Raw genomic sequence first — 19,141 nt, 5'->3', positions numbered from 1 at the left:
AACGTAGTAATATATATATATATATATATATATATATATATATATATATATATTATTGATACCCCACCCACCTGGCTGTGTTGCCACTGGCTCCCCATCCTGACGTACCATATAGTATTGTAAATGTGTTACGTCTGTTTAAGCTGCTCAAAGACTCGGATTGCTGATAAAAGTAGGCTCCCTAATATTACTAATAAAGAGCGGTGAAGGAATGGAAATGTATACATAACAGGTGGACCAGGAATAATACCATTTTATTTAATTCAGTTGCTACCAAGGCTTGACCGAAGCTAAGCAAAATGGGCCTCTAGAGGTAGCAAAATCAGCTCTTAGTTCTGTCAGTTATTTGGAAACATTTCAATTAATTCTGTGTTGTGATAAACATGCAATAATCCAATTGGATTTAAAGATAGCTGTGTGTAAATGGGGGAAGTTCTTCCAGGCATTGTTTGCTGCAGCACTGTTCTCTGGAGGGTGGGTGGGGTCATGGATGTAGTCAGGATTTTTGTTAGAGGGGGCAGGACTTTGTTAGGGGGGGCTGAACTGATGTGATTGGTCAGTTAAGTATTCCTATTGTTTTACTTTTTCTAGGGGCTATGCCCATGGGTGGAGTGAAGGGGTTCCCCCCCCCCCGCCTAAGCAGAATGAAATGCCCTTGAGGTAGTTTCTGTTCTTGACATGCTGCTATATATACACACACATTATAGAGGCCCTCACTTGCTGTTCATTCAAGTGAACACACGGTGGTGCTGTTTCATAACAACAACTTGCTATCCAAGATGTCAGCAAAGGCTTGAAAATATATTTGGCATGTGTGAAGGCCTTAAAGGGAAATTCAGGTGCCAATTCCTTTGCCAATCTCGGGCCCTCCAGCAGCGCTGGCAGAAGCTGATTGGAGGTGTAGTCCAAAAACACTGGAGGACAGTAGGTTAGCGAAGGCTGCTCCACACACTTTACAATGTGACTGCACTTATGGCAAAATTAATTGATTAGTCCAGTGGGCTAATTTTGCCTAATTTTATGTATGGCATCAAGTTTATCCTGCCCTTCTTTTAAATAAAAATCAAGGCAGCATAGAAATAGCTTAAAGCCCAATACAAAGTTACATGTGCATTTCTTCACACACAAGGCCCCACTAGAGTGGGTGGTGAGGTTTTTTGAGTACATTGTACCCAACTGCTAAGGGCCAAGGGGTCTTTGTCCCCCCCAATAAAATATTTGAGGGGGCTGCCCTCCAAGTTGATGGGCATTGCCATTCAAATGGTGTGTGTGCCTCACGTCATGTGATTGATTATCCTTACCTGTGCCCCTCCCCCATATTTTATTTAAGTTGGCACCAAAGCTGTCAACCTTTCCCTTTTTTGTGGGAAATCCCCTTATTATAGCATTGAGAAGCAGCAGGGAGGGTTGACAGCTATGTATATAGCAGTGGGGAACAGCAGGGAGGGTTACCCACCCAGGCTAATGACAGTGATGGCACCCTCACTACCCACATGAAGGAGAGCACATGAGTTGTGCCCAACCACACAGTCCCATTTGTACAAAGGCTCTTTCTGCCTGTGCAATGGGACAATCTCCCTCCGAGAGCCCCCAAATCTCTTCAGGTGGTTCCCCAACCCTCTAGAGCAGCATGGAGGGGGCATGGGAGCAACCAAAATGCATGTCACCCCTTATTGGAGAACATTAGGCCTTTCCCCCCTTGGGTGAGTCACTTGCCTAACCTTCCCTCACAAGCTTGTTGTGGAAATAAAAGGGAGAAAGGAGAGAGAACCATGCATGCTTGGAGGTCCTTGGAGAAAAGAAGATATACATGCAAAGAACCAGAAGTGGGATGGGCAGACTTTTTCAGCTATTCTGGGCAACCTTTCAAGTGCTGCATGCCAGAGATGGGTGGTGCCAGAGGCAAAAAGTAGGAGGAGCAGCAAATGCCAGATACAGTATTAATTTTGTGCAGTAAATTTGTTTCTACACACAATCCTCTTTGTCTTCCTTCCAGAGAAACAAGACGCTAAAGACACATTAATATTTATTAATTATTAGATTTATAATAATAAATTCATCATAAAATCCCAGGGCAGTTCACAGAATAAAATACAGGATAAAAACAAGTAAATAAAACAAAACAGCAAAACAATACCCCCCCCTTCCCACAGACACATTTAAAAGGCTGTAGAATATTAATCAGCCTGGTTGAAGAGGAACGTTTTCGCCTGGTGCTTAAAATATATAATGAAGGCGCCAGGCAAACCTCCTTGGGGAGAGCATTCCACAAACGGGGAGCCACTACAGAAAAGGCCTGTTCTCGTGTTGCCACCTTCACATGGCAAAGGTATATGAAGAAGGGCATAAGAGTCTGGGATGGCAGCAAGAACACTTGGGGTGCAAAGCTGGGGGGGGGGGTTGTCCTGAAGAAGCAGGTGTCCAATAAAGAAGCATTTGGACCCCATTTGTTAGGTTTCCTATCCCTGTAATAAACAACCAAATAAATAATACAATGCAGAAGAGGATCCCAGCAATACAATCTTCACAGCCCAGGCTGATCCATGTCAGCCATGAACTGGCAGGAACCAGTGCAGACTGAAGTATTTCATGCACCTAGAGTATAAGTGCTGGGAAAGCTCTCTTTGGGGGAAAAAATGCCTTATCACTTGTAGCTGAGTTTTATATTTGGGAAAGTTACTTAGAGCATTAGCTATTATCATTTCAGTCTTGGTTTTAAGAGTGCCTGCTTGTATTGGCTTACAGATATTTCCTCAAGTCTGCCCTGATGGTAAATGTGTTGCAAGCATTGCGGAGGTTTGAGGTGTGTGTGTGGGGGGGGTGGAGGTGAAAGCAGAAGCTGCTCCTTTGATTTGCCATGTAAAAAAAGAGTTTCAGTTTTCCCTCAGAAATGACTCAGATTCCTGTGAAGTTGGTCCAGTGTTGTTCTTACATTTCCTAAGGAGCTCTGAGGCAGGCCAAAACCTTTCTGAGTCAAGCAGCTGTACTGTACAAGGGTGAGGCATGTTTTCCCTCCACTTCAAATAATTCTGTCAGGTGTTTGGAAGCGTAGCACTAAGGGAAATGGAATTTGTGACTCTCAGTACAGGTAATGTGTCCCCTACCCCTCCTGATTCTTTCATCGTTTCCAAAAAAGGAAGTGTTACACACAATTAGCATAAGAATTACCTCACATAGATTCCATCTCTCCTCTTTCACTGTCAGTAGAGATGGTGCATTTAAAACAACCAGGGCTGGTGTAAGACATTTTGCTGCCTGAGGCAGAACAGTAAGCACCATGCTCACCCTGAGTCAAGGTGTGTAGCACCCAAGACTTACCAGCAATTTTTTGCACCAGAGGTAGAAAATCCCTCAAGTGCCTTTCCCTGGGAGTAACAACACAATAACAAAAAATAAAATATGTTTTTCTGCCCTTTTTGTGACACCCAAAATCTGCTTCCTGAGGCAATCGCCTAAATTTGCCTAATGATAGGACTTGATAGCGCACAAAAGGTCGTTAATCCTCACATATAACATTTTCATAACCGATAACTGCAAAGCCAAGTGTTGATTTTAAGGTGTGTATGCAACATTACAAATTGGGAACAGTCCATGGTGGGGAAATGGCATTTAAATTAAACTAAAACTAAGCACCATCTTTTAAATTTTAAATAGTTAAGCTGGAGTATCATCACTTCTACTGGCCTTGTTATTAGCAGTGCTTTCTAAGGCCCATTTGGGGGGTTCTTAAAGAAATGGGAGTGCCTGGTCACCTCATCTGTCTCCTGAGAAATCTCTATGTGGGACAAGAAGCTACAGTTAGAACTGGATATGGAATAACTGATTGGTGCAAAATTGGGAAAGGAGTAAGACAAAGCTGTATATTGTCTCCCTGCTTATTTAACTTATATGCAGAATTCATCATGCGAAAGGCTGGACTGGATGAATCCCAAATCGGAATTAAGATTGCCGGAAGAAATATCAATAACCTCAGATATGCTGATGACACAACCTTGATGGCAGAAAGTGAGGAGGAATTGAAGAACCTTTTAATGAGGGTGAAAGAGGAGAGCGCAAAATATGGTCTGAAGCTCAACATTAAAAAAACCTAAGATCATGGCCACTGGTCCCATCACTTCCTGGCAAATAGAAGGGGAAGAAATGGAGGCAGTGAGATATTTTACTTTCTTGGGTTCCATGATCACTGCAGATGGTGACAGCAGTCACGAAATTAGAAGACGCCTGCTTCTTGGGAGAAAAGCAATGACAAACCTAGACAGCATCTTAAAAAGAAGAGACATCACCTTGCTGACAAAGGTCCATATAGTTAAAGCTATGGTTTTCCCAGTAGTAATGTATGGAAGTGAGAGCTGGACCATAAAGAAGGCTGATCGCCAGAGAATTGATGCTTTTGAATTATGGTGCTGGAGGAGACTCTTGAGAGTCTCATGGACTGCAAGAAGATCAAACCTATCAGCCCCGAGTGTTCACTGGAAGGACAGATCCTGAAGCTGAGGCCCCAATATTTTGGTCACCTCATAAGAAGAGAAGACTCCCTGGAAAAGACCCTGATGTTGGGAAAGATTGAGGGCACAAGGAGAAGGGGACGACAGAAGATGAGATGGTTGGACAGTGTTCTTGAAGCTACCAACATGAGTCTGACCAAACTGCGGGAGGCAGTGGAAGACAGGAGTGCCTGGTGTGCTCTGATCCATGGGGTCACAAAGAGTCAGATATGATTAAACGACTAAACAACAACAAAACTAAGCACTATAGATAAGATTTAGATGTTGCCAGTTAGATACTGACAGTTACCACATCAAATCCAATACTTTTAAATGGAAGCTGTTCCAGTGCTTGGAAAGTTTATTTTAAAAATAAAGTTCATCTTGTCTTGAAAAAGAAGTTCATCTAGTCCAAGTTCATCTTGTCTTGAAAAAGAACTAGTTTCAGTTCATACTTTTACAAAACTAACTAGTTCAAGTTCGTCCAAAAGAACTTTTTGGTTCATAAAAGGTTCTTCCTCAGTCGTGCCCCCCCATACCGTTTAGAATGTTTAGAAGCTATCAAATTGAAATATAGGGTCCAAATCAGGAGCTACACACAAAAAGAATGTGAAGTTTCCCCCAGAATTGTTCTGTTCAATTTGTGCCAGCCACACAGATGCTTAAGGCACAAGGCAGTATCCACATTTTTCCTGTACACGTACTTCTCACTGCAAACCTTTCCTGTTGGAAGAGAGTAGATCTCTTCAGCAGTGAAGATGCAGGAAATGCCTCACATTACTTACTTTTGCTTGCTTAACAACAGTGATTAAGTGACTAAGCTACCTTAGCAACAGCAGCACCTAATAAGCCTTGGAACATTGCCTCCACATTTTTCTTTCTAACTGTCTTTATAGGGGCTTTCTTCAGCAGGAAAGAAAGAAAGCTAAGAGGCTGGGCCTCCTGTCAGGGGGAGCAGAGAATAAACTGGAAAATGAACTAAAAATCGTTCTAAGTTCTACCCCAGAATGCATCTAATTCATATTTAGATCACTTAGCAATTATGGGAAGTACTTTCAGGTGTAGTTCAGAGACTTTTGAATTAGTTCAGTGAATTATGATCAACTGAACTTATCCATTCCAAGCAAAGAGGCATTTATCTAGTTTGGCATTCAGGCTTTATTTACAATAAAGCCCTGAAAATACATTCCCTCTGGACAATATTAAATAGAAAAATGATGACTCACTTCCAATTCTAAAAAGAGATGCTTTTAGCAGGGGAAATGTTTTTTCTATGACTATCACATCCCGTCATGCCTAGTGCCCGACAGTATTGTTATAGGAGACACTGTATTGAAGTAGGGGAGTCAGTGAGACAAATACATAGGCTCAGTAGTCATTAGTGATGTATTACAACACACTTATACCAATAGATCATCTGTTACTGGAAGCCAGAGGATTAAGGACTAAAATGAAGCAAGTGCTGGAATGTGCATGTCTATTAATGCACCCAAAATTACAGCACTTCCACAGTTAGTTGCTTATTCTTCCCTAACCCGGTGCCTTCCAAGTGTTTCCGATTACAACTGTTGATTTAAAAGAAAGAAAGAAAGAAAGAAATGTGAACATTAAGAAAATTGCACTTACAAGGTGGTCCGAACTGTGAGTGCATGCAAGGTGGTCAAAGGCTGTCTTTCTTCTTTAGTTTTTAAAAAGAGTGACTCGCTACTGCTTTGGGGCTCCTACTGCAGCACCTGTTGAAATCAGCACAGCAAATCTCGCAGGGAGTCTTGATGATGTGCTGTCTCTCTCAGTGGGAATTTTTTGCACGCGTATTTTACATATTTTAAGATAGATTTGCTTCTTAGAGTCTTAGGGGAAATGCTGCCAAAAACATGTAAAATGTATTTTAAGTACATTTTATGCACATTTCTGCCTAAGACTCCAGGGGGGGAATTGAACATAAAACACATTAAAGGTACATTAAATATGTAAAAGTTATCATCAAGACCCATCGCTCTTAGCAGTATTTGCACCATTGATTTCAAAATGTGTGACATGTCAGCTTGCCATTCTTAGGTTAGCAGCCCTGCATGGAAACGTGTACGTGAATGGGAGTCTGATATTGCACAGATTCTGGAGCAAACCTCTACCCCAAACCCCACAGAGGTGCAGGCTGATCAGTCTAGTTGCAGTCACTTTGTAATCATGCCTCACCTGATTCTTTCCTGAAGCAAAGCCCTCAGTTCAATCCCAGGTAGGTTTAGGAGACAATGTAGCCTAATTATGAAACCTGTCATTGGTAATTTGTATTGGTGCACTCTAAGTCTCCTAAACAAAAATATGACATCAGAAATGGCAATATTTAGAAACCAGTAGGCGAATATTTCAACCTCTCAGGACACACTGCTACTGTCCTTAAGATGGCCTCCCACAAAGAAATCAAACTTTAAAAGGAGGATCCAATGTGAAATTGCTGAATTACAATTTATCAAGAAGTTCTGTTCTATTCATTTGGGTCTGAATCTGCTCCTGCTGCTGTGAAGCCTCATTTGCTTATTTCAAGCTATTGTCACACAGTGTACTTTTTGCATTCCATTGCCATTTGACTCCAACATCTGATGGATAAAACTTTTATACTTCTTGAAAGCTTATGTGAAATGTGCTAGTTTTAAGGTTCCTCAGGAATCTTGGTTGTAGTTGGTTGAAGAGGACTGTATAAAACTTTGGAAGGTGTTAGCCACTTTGTGATTGAAACTTTATAGAAGAAACTCACAGCCTAAAGTGTCTCAGTCCAGGAAAAGCTTTGCCTATTGACTCTGTTGAATGTACAGTACAAACTGGACCATACACCCATGTGTAAGCATATTTACCAGTGGGCAGGATCCTGATAGAAAGGGAAACAGAAGTTGCATTTCACCATCGACAAAATAGTGTGGTTTATGTGCTGAGAAAATACATACCTGCAGCAACAGAAGAACCACAAGGAAGACAATTAATTGTAGTCCTCAAACAATATTTAAGACTTGCATATTTTACTGCACAGTACTACTAATCGATGGTGATTGTCTAGCGCAATTTTGCAGAACAAATAATTTCCCAACCTTGGTCCAACCTCTGCAAAATCAATAGAGTTGGATGTGCCTTAAAGCTGCATGGGACTGCAGCCTCTAGTAATTTAAAATAATGGTATGATCCCTTCTGTTCCACGCGATTCCAGTGAGCATTTGTGTGATTTTATGGTTTTGCCACATTTTTTTGTCTGCTTTAATGTTTTCACTATTTTAAATGTTAGAATTGAAATGTTGTGTTTCATGTAACTCACCTTGGGAGGGTACATATGCACCTTAAAGAGGTGGGCTTGGAAAGCAATAAAAAAAAAATCGACACATGGGAATAATCCGCCTCCATTCAGAACAGTCGCTCCTACAATCCTAGTCCTGATTGAGGACTAGAATTCAAGCCTTCTCTGCCCCGCCCAACTGAAGGGCAATGATCGCCTTCTCCCGCTAGGCGTCCCAGAGAAAGATCAGAGTTTATTCAAACAGTTAAAAATATTCCATTAGCCGCAGGGGCCGAGAACTGGGAGGGGTCTCCGGAGTAGTAGCGGCTTGCTTTGCATTCTCGCTCGCCGCGCTGTCTGGAAACGGATTCTCGGCGAGAACAGAGAAGACCACCGTCATCGCGAGGAAAAAGGTCTGCGCCAGCTCTGGGGCCCGGGGGTTTGTTGGATCGTGCGCGCACGGGGTTGCTTGCGTGTAAGGGAAGGAAAGCAAGCAAGTGGCCTGAAAGAGGGGAGGCGGGCGGCGGCGGAGGAAATCCATCCACCTGGAGCGGCAAGAAAGGCTTCCCTCGCGCTCTGGCCTTGAAGCCGGGAGCAAGGAAAGCGGGCTTGCTTTGCAAGGTTGTTTGGGCAGATTTGAATCTTCCTGGAGTTGAGCGAGGGGGGGGGGCAAATCTGGCCGCGCGAGGCCCGCGAAGTTAGTGAAAGCGGCTTTGGTGAGAGCGCGAGGGATGGGAGACTTCTCTCGCTCTTTGCGCAGGTCTTGGGAACCCAAGATGCCTTTTGCTTCGAGGAGGAGGGTGGGCGGTGCAGCAGCGATGAAAGGGGCCCCTCGGTTGGGCTCAGGCTTGGAAAGGGCGGCGCGGGGAGAAGAAGATACGAGGCCCACGAAGGTGAATGTTGTTTTGATCTCCGAGAGAGTGAGCTCGAACTTGGTGCGTGTGTGTGTGTGTGTGAGGGGAGAGAGGAGAGTTACTTTTGCTTTGAAACACATGGGTGGCTCAAATTCCTCTCTCAATACCGCATTTTTTCCCGTTTATTTCACAACATTTTTCCTGAACCACCCCTTCATCATGCGAATCCAAGGGTGTGGAGTGCAGAAAGTGTGTGACAACCATTTATAAATGCAGTATAACAAAAACAGAACGAGACACAAGATTAAAAGGGCAAAGCAGCTGGAAATGCTAACTAAGAAGCCCAAACAGTTCTGACTAAAAATTCTGACTAGTATATTGATGTTTTGCAGCTCTCTCTTGAGCATGAAACCTGAAGGATACAGTTGGCTTATATACACTTAAATGTTTTCTTTTTGTTTAAAATCAAAAAGCTTTCTGCCTAAACCCTTGCTATCACAATAGTTAAGGGAAAACATAGGAAATCAATGAACTTCTGTACAGCAGGATTCTGCAACACAATCTGTTTCAATCTGCCTAATCTGGACCCTTACTCCCTCTGTGATAATAGTGAAGAAAATGTGGGAAACAGTCTAAAAGTATATGGCTGCTGAGGGAAGTTTTTGCTATCTGGACTTTAGGCTTAACTGTGTAGGCGCACCTTCAAAGAGTTCCTTTCCTGTGCTGTGGGGTTTTTGGTTCATCCAGTGCCTGGATTAAGGGCTCAGCCATTTGGAATCCAAGCCTTACTTAGGTCAACAAGGTTGGGGCAAACAGTCAGCTGGAAATGATTTTGCTTTGGTGGAATAACATTGAGTATAGATGAGAGATTTCAGAGACTTCACCCTTCATTGCCCACCATATATATACACATTTGGCAAGAGCTTCAAGGCTGAAAAACCAGTTGGAGTAGAGTACATAGCAGGGCACAAAAGAAATGAATATGTATTCCAGAGAGATGGCTCTCTATGCTACTTTTAAATCTGTTTAATGCATCATTTCATTTGCTGTCTAACTTTTTTTTTAAAAAAAACAAGTAAAATGTACATGAAATGTCAGATTTAAAAAATTGAATACATTTTACTATTCAGTGTGATTTACCGGATCGCATAAGGCCCTTTATCTTGAAGTGTTTCTCAGGGAAAAAAGTTTTGTTTCAGAACCCATCACCAACAGTTTAAGTTCAGTATTGAACATGCAAGAAAACTTTGCAGGGGCTCCATGCAATCTGCCTCTGTTTTAACTCTGCACCTGTCTGACTACTCTTGACTTCTGAAGGCAGTTCCGCACATGATGAGGAAGCATGAGTGAGCCATATTACCACCATAACGTGGGAAGAGGGTACTTGCATAGCTTCCTCTGCGGCGAGACAAATGCATCTTTTCTGAGGCGTGATGCAGGTTGCCCCTTCACATGTAGCAGCGGAAGCAGGCAATGATAAAGCAATTGTTCACTTCCTCCCATGATTTTTCTGGGAACTAGTATTTCACTACATTTTCTAAAGAATTGTAAATGTGAATGGTAGAACAAAGTTGGGGAACCTGCAGCCCTTCAGTTGTTGGACTCCCAACTTCCATCAGCCCCAACTGATGCCTGAGAATGATGGACATTGTAATCCAACAGTATCTGGAGAGTGACCTCCCCTGATACAGGCCTTTGAGAACCCCCTTTGGGCTCCAGAAGCAGCTAATGCTGTTTCCATTTATTCTTGTGGACACATCCTCCCTCCTCAATAATGGGATGACATTATAGTAAAAGGAGCTTTTTCTTGCAGTGCTGCATTACACCTCAGTGCCAGGCTGGCTAGGGCATCCAAGAAGCTGCACCTCTTAATTATCTAATGGATTGTACAATCTTCCACAGTCTGGGGTGCGGCAGGGTGCTTCTTGCGGTTGTATTATTTGTTTCGATCCTCAGTTCACTGAGGAGGGTATGTGTTTATGTGCGTGTTTGTATGCGGGTGCAGGCCGTGATGGAGGAAAGGAGAGGGTTGTGGCCTAGCAGGAAAAGGGGCAAATGGTGTGGCTCAGGCAACTGTGAGGGGGAAATGAGAAGAAGAAGAAGAAGAAGAAGAGAGGACTGCAAAGGGCACTTGGACCTGTAGGCAGTTCTGGGCAACTGTATCTAGGATCTTAGAACAAACAAAGGCAAAAAGCTGCAGGCTGCAGTGGAATTTCCTGGCATTGACTGTCAAGGGCTGGAACCGAGCCTTAAAGGAGCAAAGTCCATTTTTTAAACAATGCAGACCATAAGAAAGTCAAGTTTACCTGGGTTTGGAGTGAAATACTGTAATGGATCAGATTCTGGGACTTGCGTTGCAACAAGGGTTCTAAGGTGAGAGATGTCTGGAGAGCATGCTAATTTCAGGACCAAAACATACATCTCTTTGTGAAAGAGGTTGTGAAAGAACAACACTCTTTTATTTATTTTTAAAGGTTAGGCACATTATCTTGCTTTGGGTGGCACAGGCTTCCTCTGTGAGTTTGGGAGAGCTAGCCTATGTGCAGCCTTGGTGCCATGCAGAGTTAGCTGTGGCCTGAACCCATCACATTTGCTGGGTTGAAGCAAGCCTAGCTGATTAGTCATTAAGCCACTATCTTTTTCTACAAAGTACGCCCCCACTTATTTCAGAGGAACCTGCTCTTGTGTAAATATGCACAGAATTACAACTGGTCTAGACCTAACTTGGACCATTCCCCAGGCTGAAATGTGGATACATAGAGAGCACATTTTCCTAGACTGGGAATGTCTGCAATTTGCTGGCTTGGAGGCTTTGTCCCAAGTGTTAGTGTGTGGGCTATCTAAAGGAGTTCATTCTTCTCTCATTCTCAGGTCCTCATCTTTTTAGATTCACTTCTGTAGTCTTCCCATTTTATACCATTCTCAGTTCCTCTGTGGATTCAGCCTCTTGTGGCAATGGAAGAAAGTGTGTGGAGATTCCAAATACTAACAGGCATATATCTCAAATGTACAAATTAGCTTACACATACTTTTACTATTTGCTTGTACCCTCCCCTTTATGCCTTTGTTAGTGGCAATTGATAGGCTGAAAGAAAATAAAGAGCATACCTGTACTCTCTTCCCATTTATATATTAAAAATGTCTGGTTGGCTGCAGGTCATTCTGAGTCGCCATAGTTGAATGGCGATTTACAGGCTTGACGCACATTGTGACCAGGCTTCTTTAAGCATTTACTTTAGACTGGCTTAGGTGGAAGGGTCTGATTGAAGGCAGGGGCAGCAGGCAGCAAGAGGCTCCAGACTAGAAAGCAAGTATTTACCACAGTGGGGTTCTGAACTTCGCTTGGATTCCAGGACACACCACCAGTCATCAAAATTCAAAACCTGCCGTGATGTTGTTAGCCTTTCATTTGCTCACATTAAACTTAGTTAAAAAATAATGGGGCTGTGGGAAATCAATGTAAGTAGGCAGGGACTATGTCAGTGGGTTTTAAAAGCAAACAAACTTGGAATAAATTCATTAGGTTTTCACAAGAAAAAGACTGCCTGCCATGTTAAAATTCTAGCTGCCTTCACTTTGAATATGTAATTGCTTTTGGCAAAGAAAACATGTGTTTAAAAGAAACATAGCTGATTTTCCACCCCCTGCTCTGAAGGTTGTGTAACAGAATGGGATTCTTGATGGAGTAAACACACACCTCGTGCCAGCATTTCTAGCATGCCATTTGCCAAGTTGCATCCTCGGGGTGCTCATAGTGTTAGCAATGGGGAATCACAGGAGCAGGCCCTCACATTTGTCTCTGCAGCAATGCAAGGTTCGTTTTTTATTTATCCATTTAGACATGAAAATGTCCAAGAACCCAAACTGATTTTTCTTTAAATGACACACACTGTGTGTGTGTGTGTGTGTGTGTGTAAGGGAAGTTGGATTCCCTCAGGAATTTGCTATCCCATGCAATCTGTTCCATAACACTTCACAGCTTAAACCACCCCTGTTCCATGAAACGTGCTTCCCCTCTCCGCCCATCCTCTCAAATACCACGTCCTCTGACCCAGGAACATTATTTCCTTTTGTTCCTAAAGGAAACATGCTGCCCTAGGACTGCTGAGTACAGCTCCCACAGAGAGTGCTGGAAGTTGCCCTAAAATAGCATATGGGCCTCCTGCAATGAAAACAAAGCCAGTACATTATTAATTCCCGTTTGAGAGGAGCCACTCCTGTGGCGCAAACTGGACTTTGCTACTAGCCACGCAGATGGCTAAAGAGAAGCCAGTGTAGCAGAGACAGTTCAACATTGCATGCTGGAAAAAAGGCCTACAATTCCCAGTGGTGATATGAACCTTAAGCCTATGGCCCACTGTAAGACCCCCAAGCCCATCTCCTCAGTCAACATGTGGCAAACCGTCTCTTGGCTACCTGTTCCTGCTTCTTTTGCACCAACACCCATCACTTACCCGGTACCTTCCCTCCCACCTGCCAGGGCTAGAAAAAACATCTTTTAAAATATGACCTTGAACTCTGATAGAGTGGTACGTTGGTACTCGAACAGCTTGGTTCCCAAACAAATCGGCTCCTGAACGCCGCAAACCCGGAAGTAAGTGTTCCGGTTTGCAAACTTTTTTGGAAGCCGAACGTCCGGCGCTGCTTCTGCTGAACGGACTCCTGGAATGGATTAAGTTTGAGAACCAAGGTACCATTGTAATGTATTTTTCTTGCTGGATGGAGGACGAGAGGGGTGTGTGTGTGTGTAGAAATTAGCCTACTGTGCAAAGATGAAAATTTACACTAAGTGCTCTGCCTGCTCTTGCTTCTGGTCCCACCGCCTGCCACTATTATTATTATTATTATTATTATTACTCAGAAGGTTGTCCAGAATGGAATGCAGACCTTGGACTGAGAAAAGTTCCCCACCCCCGTGTTTAGCCAAACCTTGGCTTAGCTCAGCGTGATGTGGGAGTAAACAGGGCCAGGGTGGAGCAAAGCACCATCCGGTTCAAAGACATTGCAAGGAAAATCCATATTCTTACAAGGTCTGTTCATCCAGGAATAAACTGGGTAGGGAAGGTAGAAATCTTTCCCCACATACTTCCCCACTGGCAGTGGTGGCTTTTAAACCTACATGCCAAGTAGGAAAGTTTACACTGGGACTGCTTGGCAGGGGGTTGGACTGGATGGCCCTTGTGGTCTCTTCCAACTCTATGATTCTATGGATGCAGCAGCATTGTGTTGCCTCAATGTTTTGTTTTTCAAAAAATGGGAAAGGAATTGATTCTTGTTTCAATATAGTAACAGAAGCCAGGGTAAATTACCTTACCTCGCCTACTATGACCAGTAACTACTGGTATATCATTACCTTTTGACACTATAACGACATACTGTATAGGAAAGGGATTGTTATGCATAAGCAGTCAATTTACCTTTTTCAGCCTGTTTCTATGTTTCTGACAGAGAGTCAACATAAGTGTATATGATTATACATCACCCTGCGGAACCAAAGCACAATTTATGGAACTGACCATATTGATGGTTAGAGGCGCTGGGTGTCAGATATCGAATCTTATGCATTATGCCCTCTGGTGATTTCTGGAAGAAAATGGAAGAGTCTGCTTTGGTAAAACTTAAGACATTTATTGAAAGTATATTATTGGAAGTAAAAAAAAGAATTAAGTTGTATCCAATATTCATCACACTCAATTATTGTCTTTTATTTCAGCGGGTTCTTAACTTAAACCTATTAATTTCAATGTGCGTGCTTTGAGTATGTCTAACATTTGATGCAGCTGATTACTGGCGAATACAACTACCGGTAGTTGTATTTGATTGTACATTTATTCTCAGTGGAGAGCAAAGATCCTTATTCCTCTTACCGGTATGAGACCCAGTAGATCTCAGAGCAGTCTTATTTTAGACTTTGTGAAATAACTTCCCCTGTGTTTCGGTTCAAATGCAGTTCATCTGTCTCATTTCAGAGACATGGGGGTGGCTGGGAAGTGGAGGAAGAGAAAGATGGCCATGTTCTTTGTCAGTCTCTAAAGCATTTTTTAAGGTGGCAGATGGTACAGGCTTGGGAGAGGGATAGTTGTGTCATTCACCCCCTATTTGTGTTGCAGAAGACTATGTCCAGTAGGCACCTATGACTTGTGCAGTTGCATTCAGTATGATGATAGACATGGTCTGTCCACAAAGTGTGGCATTTTAAACATATAAGGTATTCTGCTTCAAATTATTGGGAAAATGAGGGCAGGATCCTGCACAAGTAAAAAGAAACAGCTGTATGCATCTTTTGTGGAGAAAAAGTGATGATATGGAAAAGCTCTAGCCTGCAGTAGTTCCTGTTATGAAACCTCTGTGCATCTAATGTATAGTGTCTGTTCAGTCACTGCACTGCTTTTGTGTTCAATAGCTAGACGTCAGCTGAATACAAAGGGAGCAATGCAAGTGCTTCTTTTATGTGAAATTATTTAGAATCCTGCTGCTTAAAACAAGAAAAGAAAAGAAAGGAAAAGAAAAGAAAAGAAAGAAGAGCCATTTAGCTACATTCACTTTGTAGGCACATTGTATAGACATTTTAACAGTGCAGTAAACTGTGTACTGATCCCTTTATGGGAGTGCTTCCACTACCTTTGTGGTGGAGCAGAGGTGGCTAATCTGTCATCCTCCAGATATTGCTGGACTGACACTCCTATCAAACCCGACAAGCCTGGCCCAGTGGTCAGAGGTGATGGGCTTTATAGTTCAGCAACATCCTGAGGGCGACGGGTAAGCCAGCCATGCTGTAGTGTAGAGCGGTGTTTTTCAACCAGTGGGGGGTGCCTTGAATGATGGTCAGGGTGCCACAGTCAACACTGGCCTCTGTCCTTCTTTCTTTCCCTCCCTCGTCTGATGCGCTCTTGAGTTTCTGCCTTCTAAAGGCTTGCACAGCTGTTTGCTGCAGCAGCCCTGCTGCGGCCACTGCTACCTCCCAAGGTAAGGTACTGGGCTCATGTTCACCTTTGGCCAATCTCTGCCCAGGTCCCTGTGGGGTGGCATGAAGAGGCACATCTCTTTGGAGCAAGGGGGAGCTCAGAGACCAGGGGTAGCACTAGTGGCTGCCCAAGGACACCCAAGGAGAGGAGAGAAGAGGAGGCTGAGAGAATACTCCACGAGGGAGGGTGTTCCATAAAGGGTGAAATGCTGCCAGCTCTGCAGACAAGGGGTGACATAACTGGGCTCCTGAGTCCCACAGGGGTGCTGCAGAAAGAAAGTAGTTGGTCAAGGGAGCCGTGGACTCAAAAAGTTGAAAACCTCTGGTGTGTAGAGGATTTGCTATGGGAATTGGAACTGGGTTGACTGTGTCAGTTCCACATTCAGAGAAATGTGCTTTCCACAGTTTTGTTGCAGAGTTCAGGTGCTGCTGTGCCTTCTCTCCAGCACTGGCGCCTGGCTTGCCAATCAACTGCCTTTTTAAACCGCCCTTGTCTTTTCGTTGATGGGCTGCCCATTGATTTCCCTCTGATGTATACAGAGGGCTCTTCAAAGCAGCTGAGCAACTATTTTGCTGGGTCCTCTCAAAACTATGTGGCGCTGTGAAGGTGGGGAGTAAAGAGAGAGGGAAGCACTTGTGTTTTTAGCAACAAGCACTGTTAATTTTGGTTCCCTGGAGGATTAATTTCAGGATCTGGTTTAGTTGGTGGTTGGGGCTGTTGTAGCAACAGAGTGGGAACGGGAGCTTGACTGAGAACCATCCCTGCACTGGCACTGGTGCATCTTTATTCAGAAGTAACTCTCACTCATTTAAGTAGTGTTTACTCCAAAGTAAGTGTGGATGGAATTACAGCCCTAGTGTTGGACAGTGTAGTATTCTCCACCCCCCCACTCTGTCTCTGAGCACTCCCCTTCCCTTCCTCTGGAAAGGGTAGGAATGAGGCTCCCTATTTATTAATAGTGACAAATGTGCTTGGATTTCAAAATGGAAGGGAAGAGAAACTTGTGTAGATCTGTCCACGGCTTGCTGTAAGGAAGGAACAGAAATGGGGCTGAAAAAGTGGTCCCTGGCTCTGCTGCAAGTTAGTTGCACATCCTGGAATCACATTTGCATCCATGCAGCTGATGGTAAATCATTGGTTTCACGTCTGTTGACAGTGTGTATTCCTGCTCTGGGTGTGTGCTTAATGGTCCTCTTGTTAAAAAGCAAGGGCTCCCATCTCTGCCACCGTGGATTGGTGGACCCAAGCAGCTCATTTCCAGCAGGTTCTGCAACATTTATTAAATGTATTTATATCTTGACTTTCAGGGGCGCCAACTTGCGGCCCAGGCCTTGTGGGGCCTCGGAGATCATGCCTGGAGTCGTTGGAGACCTCTGACGTGACTTCTGGTTTGTACCGGAAGTCGCGTCAGAGCCCCCAGGCCTCCTGGGCCTCCTATAGTTGGCGCCTATGTTGCCTTTCCATCATTTGATGTCAAGGAGTGTCTCCACCCCCACCATTCAACCTGGACACTGAGGTCCAGCGCCGAGGGCCTTCTGGTGGTTCCCTCACTGCAAGAAGTGAAGTTATAGGGAACCAGGCAGAGGGCCTTCTCAGTAGTGGCGCCCGCCCTGTGGAACGCCCTCCCATCAGATGTCCAAGAAATAAACAACTATCTGACGTTTAGAAGACATCTGAAGGCAGCCCTGTTTAGAGAAGTTTTTAATGACTGATGTTTTAATGTATTTTTAATCTTCTGTCAGAAGCAGCCCAGAGTGGCTGGGGAAACCCAGCCAGATGGGTGGGGTATAAATAAATTATTATTATTATTATTATTATTATTATTATTATTATTATTATTAAATTATTAAGGTGGCTCATGTAAGACTATCAAATCATGTTAAAAAGTTTTTTAAAATGCATTAAAAAAATCAATAGAGCCAAACACACCAAGACTAAATCAGAGAAAGGGAGCAATTTAGAGGCAAGCATCTTTAGGAAAACACCCAAGAGAAATATTTTTCATATGCTTGCCATATAAATGAGAGTGGAGATGTGCTAACTCTGTTTCTTTGGGAAGAGCATTCCAAAGGTGGGATGTGAAAAGTAAGAAGGCCCTATTCATGGTCACCAGCCACCTCAACTCTAAAGGGGTGGGAATATGAAAGCTATGTCCTCATAAACTCTAGCAAGAAAATCTCTATCCCTGTCAATACATTCCTAATCACACAAACAGATTCCTATGTATTAAGCAACAATTACATGTCTCCCTGTTTTGGTTATGAGTCATTAGCTTATTTCTAGAACTCTTGCCTCTTTTCTCATCCACCATCAGTTTTCTTACGCCCAAGATTTCTCTTCCATCAGTGTGCATTTTTCTTAGGTGTCCGTTTATCAGTGAATCTCCTCCCTTTATCATCTGTTTCCTTCCATTTGTCAGTATCTTCAAGAAGTATTTATAGACTAATATTTTTGCTCAGGCCTAAGTTGTGTGACTCACTTCCTCAGTTTTCCTCTTAACCAGCCAATTTTGTGACAAAATAAAGGGCACTAATGATTATGCACTTAAAACAGACAGGAGTGATTTGTGGACAACTTCTGCTCTCAAGCTGACTATTTAAGAAGAGACATCACACAAGGAGAGCAGAAGTTGTCCACAAGTCACTCCTGTCTGTTTAAGTGCATAATCATTAGTGCCCTTTATTTTGTCACAGAATTTACTGGTACTTTGCTTCTAGGGAAATGTTGAAGGCTTCATTCCCTGGGGCAAGTGGTGGGCGGAGCTGGAGTCAGGGTGGGTGGGGCTAAAGCTCAAGGTGGGCAGGGCCAGAACAAGAGCCCCCCCCTTCTATCTCCCCCTCCTCCTCTTCCTCTCACCTCTCTTTCCCTCACTGCAGAAAATCTCCCCACTCCATCCCAAGACAATTGGGTTTGAGGGAAGGGGAGAAATTACCAATTCATGCAAATTTATATCCTGACTTTCACAGTCATTTTGCATCAGAATGCACAGCAGGTTATTTCAGCTTGTTTTTAACTCTTCCTAAAATCGGTGGTCTGATACTGTCTTTCCTCCCTACCCAGCAGCAGCACACAGTAGTCCTGCATTAGGGCTACAGTTGCAAGAAATTACCGTAGGTTTCCTTGTGAAAGTGACTGGAGTGAGGCTGGGTTTAGGAAAGTTAGGCCAGATCGAAAAGGGCTGTGTTCCTGAGCCTCACTCTTGACACTTCACTGAAAGATGCTAGTCCTTTTTTTATTGTTCGCGTTCTCATCTCAATAACTGTTGAAGTGGCTCCTGTAAATCAATGGTGCAAAGTACTTTTAGAATGAAAGGAGCTTTATTTAAGATGATGATGTTCTATGCAGTGGTGTTTCCATCAATCACCCCCTCAGAGAGCTGTCTTGGAGGCTGACTTCCCAATATAAACACAACGGAGCCAACTGTCTCTCTTGAGGATTCTATAGCACTCTCTGTAAGATGATATTATTGAATACACAGAGGATCTCTCTCTCTTTCTCTCTCTCCACACACACACACACACACACAGGCTTTGTCATTAGCTAAACAGTTGCCTAAAATATGATTGGTTAAGGCCA

At 43.5% G+C, this 19,141-nt stretch overlaps 1 protein-coding gene across 2 annotated transcripts in view; it reads left to right on the top strand.

The window, feature by feature from the left end:
• Nucleotides 1-8,011: 8,011 nt before the first annotated feature.
• CD151 (CD151 molecule (Raph blood group)) overlaps nucleotides 8,012-19,141 on the top strand; it is a 40,914-nt gene continuing 29,784 nt past the window's right edge. The window contains exon 1 of one of the 2 annotated variants that reach the window (XM_033155555.1): nucleotides 8,012-8,159. The gene's annotated coding sequence lies outside the window, so the exon portion shown is untranslated. The remainder of the gene's footprint in view (nucleotides 8,160-19,141) is intronic. The other variant, XM_033155546.1, reaches the window with a different exon arrangement.

The sequence above is a fragment of the Lacerta agilis genome, chromosome 1 (genome assembly GCF_009819535.1).
Source record: "Lacerta agilis isolate rLacAgi1 chromosome 1, rLacAgi1.pri, whole genome shotgun sequence".
NCBI lineage: Eukaryota > Metazoa > Chordata > Lepidosauria > Squamata > Lacertidae > Lacerta > Lacerta agilis.
The sequence above is the reverse complement of the archived record's forward strand: the minus strand, read 5'-3'. Positions and strand labels throughout refer to the sequence as shown.